Genomic DNA, 10485 nt, shown 5'->3' on the forward strand with positions numbered 1-10485 from the left:
TCAGAAAATGGAAAAGGAGGGACAACTTCCCAACTCATTCTATGGGTCAGCATTGCCCTAATATGAAAATCAGACAAATACATTACAATGCTAGAAAACTAAAGACCAATAAGCCTTATGAACAAAGACACAAAAATATTTGGTAAACTATTACAAAGTTGAATTCAGTAACATGTATTGTTATATTATTGTTATATAAAAACATTAAAAATAGACTATAACCAAGTGGAGTTCATCTTAGGAATGCAAAATGGGTTTAACATTTGAAAACCACGTAACGCAATCTACCATATTAACAGAATGAAGAAAATCTATATGATTATCTCAACGGACGCAGAAAAAGTATTTGACAAAATTTGGCTAAATTCAGCAACTTTCATGATAAAATCTCTGAGAAAATTAGGAATAAAAGGAATGTCTTCAATCTGATAAAGACTGTCTATGAAAAACCTGCAACAAACATATTTAATAGTGAAACAGAATACTCTCTTAGATTGGGAAAAAAAAAACAAAGATGCCCACTCTTCTCACATTTACGCAACATTGTACTAGAGGTCGTGGCTAGTGTAAAAGAAATAAGAAGCATCCAGATTGAAAAGGAAAAAGTAAAACTGTCTTTATTTGCAGATGATATGATTGTATAGGTATAAAATCCTAAGGAATCTATGAGAAACTTCTAAATCTAATAAGTGTTTAGTAGGATCATACAAGATCAATACATAAAAATCAAATATATTTTTGTATATAGCACCAAATATTTTAAGATTAAAATGAAATCTGATATCATTTGCAATAGCATCAAAAAGGAAGAAAATGAATAACACTATGTGCAAGGTATGTATCTAGAAAACAAAGCGTTGCTAGGAGAAATTAAAGAGATTAAATAAATTTAAAAATAGACCGCATTTAAAGATTAGAAGACTCAATACTCTTAAGGTGTCAGTTTTCCCCAAATTAAGTTGTAGGCTCAATGAAATCCCAATCATAGACCCATCAGGCTTTTTTGCTGAATTTGACAAGGAATTTATATGAAAATATGAAAGATATGGAAGTCAAACAATTTTGAAAAAGAATACCAAAGGGAGCATACAATACCTGACTTCAAGACTTATTATAAAGGTACGATGACAAAAAACGTGGTATTGTCAAAAGGATAGACACATGGATCAAAGGCACATCAAAAGAATCCAGAAATAGACCTATACATATAGGGTCAACTAATTTTTGACAAAGCCTCCAAGATAACCTGATGAGGAAAAGGATAGTCTTTTCAACATGCAGCAATGGAACCCTTAGATATTCATAAGGGGGGAAAAAATCTTGACCTTACTTTAGGCTAAACACAAGAATTAACTCAAAATGGATCGTAAACCGAAATATAAAAGTTAGCTCAATACAATTCCTAGAAGGTAAATGTAGGAGAAGATCTCAAGACCTTGGGTTAGGCAAAGACTGATGTGTCTGAGAAACACAAAAAGCACAAATGATAAAAAGAAACATTGATAAACCATCTTCATAAAATTAAAATCTGCTTTTCAAAAGACATGCTCTAGGCTGGGAGCAAATATTGACACTACATACATTTTACATAGGTCTTGTATCCAACCTGGGTCCTGTATTCCTCTGACTATACATAGTTACTTCTCATTAAGTGTGGATTCTGTACCACAACTTCATCTACTCACTAAAACTCATTTGTAACCCTGAATTCAATACTTGTGGCAACAAAATTTGGGTTTCTGGATGTGCACATTCTGGCTGAGGTTGCCAAGCTGATGCTCTGCTTCTTGTTTCAGCCCTTGTACTGTAACCAGATGGCCTTTCTGTGGCCTGTGTTATGCCATGTGTCTTGCAGTTATGTGTTTTGCTAGTGATTTTGCTTTTCAAAATGGGCCAACTATAGTGCTGGCCAATACAAAAAAGGGGTGACGTACCTTATAGAGAAAATACATGTGTTAGATAATTTATTTTCTTTCCTTTAAAAAAAATTTTTTTTTAAATTTTTTTTTGTATTTATTTATGATAGTGACACACAGAGAGAGAGAGGCAGAGACATAGGCAGAGGGAGAAGCAGGCTCCACGCACCGGGAGCCGGATGTGGGATTCGATCCCGGGTCTCCAGGATCGCGCCCTGGGCCAAAGTCAGGCGCTAAACCGCTGCGCCACCCAGGGATCCCTAAAAAAAATTTTTTTTAATTTATTTTAGAGAGAGCATGTTCAAGAAAGCCCCGGGGTGGTGGTGGTGGGGAGAGGCAAGGGGAGTCTCAAGGTATGGCCAGCCTAGAGCTTGATCCCAAGATCAGGACCTGGGCCAAAACCGAGAGTCAGATGCTTAACAAGCTGTGCCACCAAGGGACCCCTGTGTTAGATGACTTTCAGGAATAAATTATAATGCTGTTGGCTATGAGTTCAATGCTAATGAATTGACAAAATATATAAAATAAGATGTCTTTAAACAGAAACACACATAAAACAAGTTTATGGGGGTGCCTGAGTGGCTCAGTGGTTGAGTGTCTGCCTTTGGCTCAGGTCTGATCCCAGAGTCCTGCACTGGGTTCCCTGCAGGGAGCCTGCTTCTCCCTCTACCTATGTCACTGCCTCTTTCTCTGTCTCTTGTGAATAAATAAATAAAATCTTAAAAAAAAAAAAACAAGTTTATGTATTTGTTAGATGACGAAAATGCTGTGACCAGAGACTCATAGAAATTAATCCTGTATTTACCGTAAGAGCAGGAGCTCAGTATTTGTTAAGTCAGTGTTTGTGGTGACTTTATAGAACATACTATACTGCAAATGAAAATCAAATATATATATCTCTCACACACAGAACCCAATAGAAAATGTGAAAAAGATTTCAACATACACTTCACAAAGGAAGATATACAATGGCCAATAAGCTCACAAAATATTGTCTGACATCAGTAGTTATTAGGAAAATGCATATTAAAATTTCACCTCCCAGAATGACTACAATTTAAAAAGATTGTTAATATCAAGTATTGGGAAATGGGAGGAGGAACTGGGACTCATAAGTTTCTGTGGGAGTGCAGAATAGTGCAACCATTTTGAAAAGTAAAATGGTTTTCCCATAAACCTAAATATTCACGGACCACATGACCCAGTTATCCAACAACTAGGTTTTTACCAAGAATAAAGAAAACGTGTTCACACAAAGACAAAGCTTTATTCATATTATCTCAAGCTGAACCAACCCGAATGTCCATTGACAGATGAACGGGTAAACAAATTATGACATATTCATACAATGGAATACCAGAAAAAACCGCCATTAAAAAAGAATAAATTCCTTAAAACTCAATAACATGGGTGAATTTCATAGATATCATGATGAGCAAAAGAAGCCAGGTATAAAAGAGTACAATCTGTAAGATTCTATTTATATGAAACTCTAGAAATAACAAGTCCATCCACAGAGACAGAAAACAGATGAGTGTTGCCTGGGGCCGAGCGGTGGGATCAGTAGGGATATTGATTGAAAGGGGCATAAGGGAACTTTTGTATGTGGGGAACATGTTCTATATTTTGATCAAGGTAATTGTCACACGGGTGTGTATGTTGGTCAAACTTGTCAAATTGTATGTGTAAAATGGGTCATTTTATTATATCCAAATTATCCCTCAGTAAAGTTGGTGAAATAATTTTACTTGTCCTCTCTGAATGCTCAAGGGGGCACGTCCTGCATAAATCTGGCTGTGAGGCAGAGGAGAGTTGTTGGACAGGTTTGGTTTGGTTTGGTTTGATTTGGGTTGTTGATAATTTCTTGTATTTTAGTTTTGCTTGTTTCTTTGTTGATCTGTTTTTGCTTCCTGTTGGTGTTGGCGTTGTCTCAGAGGAGGCAGGTATGTGAGCCTGTGTGGGCACAAGGTGGAAGCCCCAGCAGGGAGCAGAGCAGCCACAGAAGGTTAGGAGTGGGGAATGCTGGGAGGAGGCGTGGGGTCTGGCAGTGTGGGAGAGGCTGGCCTTGGGCAGGTGAAGGTGCTGTACGTGGCCAGCAGGATGGAGGTAGGTTCATAGAGAAGGATGGATGGGGCAGGAAGAAGGAGCCCAGAAAGGACAAGGCAATGTGGAAGTTTCTCTGATGGGCTTCTTCTTTTTCTTCCTTTAAAATTTTTGGAAGTAGGAGATGAGGTCTCTCACTGTGCTGGAAATGAGTGATAGTGCTGGAGGAGAGATGTGAGCATCACATTGTTTCAGGCTGTGGACGGGCCTCCATTGCACGCGGAGGTCCTGCTCAGGGAGGTGATGGTCAGACGCAGCAGCTCTGAAAACCACAGAGTGTTCTCAGCACCCTGGGTAGGAGGACAGGAGACGGAGAGCCATTTCTCCTTGACCAGGGAGGAAGGAAGGGTCCCTGATACCCACCCTCTGGGCAGAGGGCAGGGGAGTGCTCTGGCAGGTGACCTTGGTCCCAGGGCTGACGTGGAGACTTGGAGGGAATGAAGGTCATGTAGAAAGCAGAATGCCAAACCCGTGTCTGCCATGTGGTCACATCCAAGAAAGAAAGGGGGGATCCTTTACCCATCCTTGTCCCCTGTGCCTCTCCTGGCCACCTGACAGCTCTCAGCCCCTGAGGGCTTCTGCGGCCGCATCTGTTCTTTCTCACAGCTGTCTGGGAAATATTATATCTGGACCAAAAGAGGATGGAGCTTGCTTAAGCAAGCTGGGGACTTCTTATTGCTCCTCAAGACCGGGAGGGTGGGTTGTTGTCTCTCACTCCAGCAGGAGCAACATCCTCACTGGTATAAAAGTTTTGGGACATGCAAGAGTGGGATTATGTGTCTGACACAGCACCATTAAAACCTTCCTCTTAGATTTGCAAGGGTCTCCTGCTAAAGTGCAAGCATCCTTTGGAGCAGTAGCCCTTTTAAGCTCCAAAAACAAAGGGAGGGCAGCTGAGAACCTGTGTCCAGCCAGGCCCGGGGGGTGGGTGCTGTGGTTGAGACAGTGCTGGACAGAGGCAGGGGGTTGTCGCAGATGCATCAGTCCATGTGACGCTTCTGCAGGGCTAGCTTCATCTCTGCCTGGGCTCTATTCAGATGGTCATTATTCTGTGTCCGAGAGCCTGTTTCCTGGTCTGCACGATGGACGTGATCATAGCATCTACCTATAGGATTGTCGAGATGGGACAGCAAAGAACATGTGGGGACCTCTTCGCTTCAGTCAGTCCCACACTGAGAACGTGCTCCAGCCACTGAGGACCCACATGTAACACAGCAGGGGACAAAGCTAGCAGGACGGGGGCAGGCAGCCAGTGATGACCACTGGGAAGCTTTCTCTGCCACTCCATCACTCCTCTCCCCTCACCTTCCTGCCTAGTGAGCCCAGAAACCCCTGCCCCTTCCCTTACAGCTGGGATGAGAGGGGCTGCACCAGAGCCCAGAGTACACCCTGTGGGGCCACCCCTGAAAGGGTCAACATGGTTTTCCCCATTAGCAGTGGGGCCAGGAAGCTGCCTGCCTCAGGGAAGTGGGGTGAAGGGCAGGGCAGCCCTGCCAAAGCAGCTGGCTGTTGAGGCCTGCTCCTTGGGCACGCTGTCTCAGTATGCATTCCGGTTATTATTTACACAAAGCAGGGCAGAGGCCAAAACTGGGGGCCCCAGCCCTGCTTTTAAATGTGAGAGGTCCATGGAGAGGGACTTGCGCTTCCCCTGCTGGCCATCACTTCCTGGTCTGGATGGTAGGTACGGAGAGGCCCTCGGGGCCAGTTCACTTCCTCCTTCCTTGGCCACTTTCCATCCTGGTTGCTGCATAGAAGCCCTCCGTCCCTCTGGCCTCATTCTATCCTGTGGGGGATGGGTACAAGTTTCTGCAGAGAGACTGGTAAGGTATCCTGCCTGGGAAGTGGGGTGCTTTCAGGCTTAAGGAGCAGAGGCTGGGGGTGTGGAGCCAGGATACCCAGGAGCAAGAGCCAGCCGAGTATGGGGACAGTGCCCTGGAGGATGCGGCAGGTTCAGACTGGTGGATGGCATCGTTGCCACCATCATCACTCTCATCATCATCGTTGCTGACATTCATAGGACAATGTGCACAGAGTGTACTAGGTGCTTTGTGAGTGATGTTTGGGGACAACCATGCCCCTCACTCAAGCCATTGGTGGATGTGTGTCCTGTGTGATGCCAGGGTTGTCATCAGTTCTAACCCCAGCAACTGAAGGCCACGGGGTCTCCCCATGGGCTGTGGAGCCTGGGTATTTACCCCCACACTCACAGGACTGGCTCCTCTCCCCACCCCCTTGCCATGTCACCAGTGCAATTTGCTAATTCAGCCCCTCTCTGTTCACCTCAGTGCAAGTGGCAGAAAGCTCTATCTTCAAAGAGCCGGGCATAATGCCCTTGAGGTCTATCCATGTTGTCGCAAAGGCAGGATTTCTTTTCTTTTCTTTTTTTTTATGGCTGAATAATGTTTTTTTTTTTTAAAGATTTTATTTATTCATGAAAGACTCAGAGAGAGAGGCAGAGACATAGGCAGAGGGAGAAGCAGGCTCCCCACTAGGAGCCTTATGCAAGACTCAGTCCCAGGACCCCGGGATCATGACCTGAGCCAAAGGCCGGACGCTCAACCACTGAACCACTCAGGTGCCCCTGAATAATGTTCCTTTCTGTATCACACTCTTAACCCATTTGTCTGATGACAGACACCTAGGTTGTTTCCATGTCTTTGCTGCTGTGAGCAGGGGAGATCCTGATATATGGGTTAGTGACTTCCTTACGCTAAATGAAATAAATTATAGAAAGCCAAATACCATGTGATCTCACTTAAGTGTGGAATCTAAAAAAAAACCCGCAACAAGCACATAGAAACAGATGAGATTAGTGGTTGCAAGTGGTGAGGGGGTAGGGGGCAGGAGAATTGGGTGCTTGTGGTCCAAAAGCACAAACTTGCAGTTACAGAATAACTTTGGGGGATATGATGTACACCATGGTGACTCTAGCTAACAACACCGCTCTGTATATTTGAAACTGGCTTAGAGAGTAAGTCTTAAAAGATCTCAGCACAAGGAAAAAAATGTTGTAACTACATGAAATAATGGATATTAATTAAACTCATTGTGATAAGCATTTTACAATATATACACAGATTCAATCATTGTGGTGTACACCTTAGACCTGTACAATGTTATATGACAATTACATCTTAATAAAAATAGGAGAACCAGGAGGGCAGCAGGGCCAGAAAGACGAGAAGGCGGCTAACAGGGTAGGGACCCTGGGGCCCTGAGGCTAAATGCCAGCTCCAGCACTAACTTGCTGGGTGCTGAATGGGTCTCTTGATCTTTGGGGTCTCTTGTTCTTCACCTGCAACTTCTCTGATCCCTCCTAGCACTGCTGTCCCGCCCGCACCCAGGGGGATGGAGGTTTCAGGCTCAGGCCTGGCTACTCATGCTCAGGAACCTGACGGGACCCAGGGCTCTGGTTGGATGACTGTGACACTCTCCAGCCCTCACGGTGCACTTCATGTAGTTGTCAGTAGGGCTCTAGAAGAAATGGCCTCCTTCCAAGGGGCTGAAGTTTGGTTTACTAAATGCAGGTTTTTGTTTTTTCTTTTAAGAAAGAGTGCATGTATAAGCTTAGGGAGTGGAGCAGAGGGGGAGAGAATCCCAAGCAGACTCCATGCTGGGGGTGGATGCGGGGCTCGATCTCATGACCCTGAGATCATGACTTGAGCCAGAATCAAGTCTTGGATGCTTAACTGACTGAGCCACTCAGGCTATTTTAAACTATGACATGGCTAATAAAACGTTCAGTTCTGTGGGGGAAAAGCAAAGTATTCAAGTTTCTGATGTCAGGAACGTGGTTAAAGAATAAAGACAAAGCCAGCAACCATCATCTGCCCAAGTTAGAAACTTCAGGATCATTCTAGACCTTTCCCATCATTCCCATAATGGTGACCACAGCTGGCACTTCCTTGGGCAAGGAATATGAAGTTGAGAGAGAGACCACACACTTGGGCTAGCTTGGGGATCCATGCCCTCCACCACTCCCTCCACCAGCTCTTGGTTCACCAAAGCCTGGTCAAACCAACCCCCCCGCCCCGCCCCAGCCTGGCTGCCCACCCCACTGCTGCTGTCCAGACCCACAGCATCTCCCACTTGGACATCTACCAACACACAGTCTACCACCAGTGCTCCTTGGAGTAAAGCCAGGCTGCTGCCTCACCTTCAGAGGCAGGCCCTCATCACCTCCTGAGACCTCTCCTTCCCCACCCTCCCTGGGTTGGATCCCCACCCTGGCTCTGCCCAGGAAAGCTCATCCTACCATCTTTGCCTAACAAAGTCTCCCTCATCTCAGACATACCTCCCAGGCAGGTTGGACTTCTGGCTGTTTCCCCCACATGCCTTGTGTGTAGGCTGGAACCTTTTTATATCATCTGTCAGTGTTGTGGGGTATGAAGAACTTGCTTGGCATGTCTGTGCTCCCTGCTCCCCAGAGGGACATGGTGAGATGTGGCACATGACAGGTATCTTTGGGGCTTTGAAGGTAGACCCCTGGAACTGGGATCACATTTACTTGCTGTGTGGCCTTGGGTAAGGCATTTAACCTCTATGCGCCCCCAGATTCCTCATTTAATGGTGTCTACCGCATAGAGTTGTCATGAGGATTATGTGAGGAAGTTAGGACTTACGCAGCACTGGGCACTGGTGTGGTTGGCAAGTTTTCTTCCCCTTCATGTCCCTGGGTGTCTGTCTGCCCTAGCAGGCTTTTGTTGACCTTGCATTGGCTGAAAGAAGCCCTGGAAGCTGAGCATCCTGTGTGTATCAAATCCACAGAGCCTGGCACAGTGATTGTCCCTGGGTTACCTGAGAGGGAGCCCTGGCATCTACCCCCAGCCCCACAGCACCGTGGCTGCCATGGCCAAGTGTGACGGAGACAGAACAAAGGCCTTGAATGATGCAAAGAGTAGGCAACATCACTTTAAATCTGTTTTTCCAAATCATGTTATTTTAAATGCCCCGGGCAGATGTCCATGTGTGCAGGGGACACTCGGCTGGGCCAGAGGCGCTTTGTCCCTTGAAAGGCCCCATTGTGACCCCCGAACCGGCCCCGAGTGATTCCCGGAACAACAGGCCCTTGTATGGGCCCTGAAGGCCCGCTGGCTCTGGCCTCAGCTGGCAGTGCGAACCCTTTGCTGTCTCTTTAGGGTCAGCATAAAGAGGTCTGAAATCCCCCATGTGGGCTGCTGCCAGGGTTCTGATACTGTTTTTTAGAGTTTGGTTCTGGAATGTAGATGAAGCTCAGCTCCTATAAACTGTCCTTTCCCTCTAGGAGGAGGGCAGATGCAGTGGGGACCCACAGTGAGCAGAATGGGGGCGTTGTCAAGGGTTGTTGGTTTGCAGAGGAGAACCATATGCAGATGAGACCCCTCTTAGGCCACCCGATCCCCCTCAGGGAAGGCCACCAGGAGAATGCCATAGCCATTGAAGTCACAGACAAGAGTCTCCAAAATGTTCTGGTTGGATTTGCTCTACACACGTCTGTTGCTATTTGCCCTCCTGTGATGCATGCCCTCACCACATATTTGGGGTGACTGTTCTGCAAGCTTTGGCTCTTAGTCACATCACAGATAATCAGCTCCTTAATCCTTTCTCAGATCCATGGAGGTGTTCTCTTTACTCCAGGACCTTAAAAACATCCAGTTATTCACCTTCTTTACAAAGAATCAGCTGGGGGGCACGTGGGTGGCTCAGTGATTGTGCATCTGTCTTGGGCTCAGGATGTGATCTTGGGGTCCTGGGATCGAGTCCTGCATCAGACTCCCCAGAAGGAGCCTGCCTCTCTCTGCCTATGTCTTTGCCTCTGTCTCTGTGTCTCTCATGAATAAATAAATAAAATCTTTAAAAAAACAAAAACAAAGAAACCACAAAGGATCAACTGGATCCGGTGGGCCTTTGGCTCTCTGAAGGCTCCTAAGAGGAACGTGGTGTCTGCCTGGACTGGCACTGTTGTGACTTTGCAGCTCAGAGCCACCAGCCCCTTTCAGTATAGCCCTATGTGGCCTCCTGCAGACCCCGCTAGTAGTCTGAGCTGTCCCAGGGAAGACCCCTGCCCGCTGGTATCAGGAGCACCACAAGGGCATGTCTCTTTGTTGCCTCCTGAAAGGTGGGAGGACAGATCACATGAGGACCAGTCTAGGGACCCTAGAGCAGTAAGCAGGAGGAGCCGGCCAGAAACCCAGCTCTAGTTTTCACTAGCTGAGTGGGCCTGTTTCCTCTCCTGTAAAAACAACAGTATTAGCTAGCTCTTGTGGCCACCATGGGGATGACAGGAGGTTATATACATACACGTACGGAGCTTACGCAGTGCCTGGACCAAGGCAAGAGCTCCAGAAATGTGAGGCAAATGGCCACACAGATGCAAATATGGTCCTCTGGGTGGTCATGTTCGGGTGTTGGTGCTTCCTTACCTTTGGTCCATCAGGGACACCAAGCGGAAAGTATCTAAGGAATGTCCCATCTCCCCTTGGGCTGG

This window comes from Nyctereutes procyonoides, unplaced genomic scaffold, assembly GCF_905146905.1.
Source record: "Nyctereutes procyonoides isolate TBG_1078 unplaced genomic scaffold, NYPRO_anot_genome, whole genome shotgun sequence".
NCBI lineage: Eukaryota > Metazoa > Chordata > Mammalia > Carnivora > Canidae > Nyctereutes > Nyctereutes procyonoides.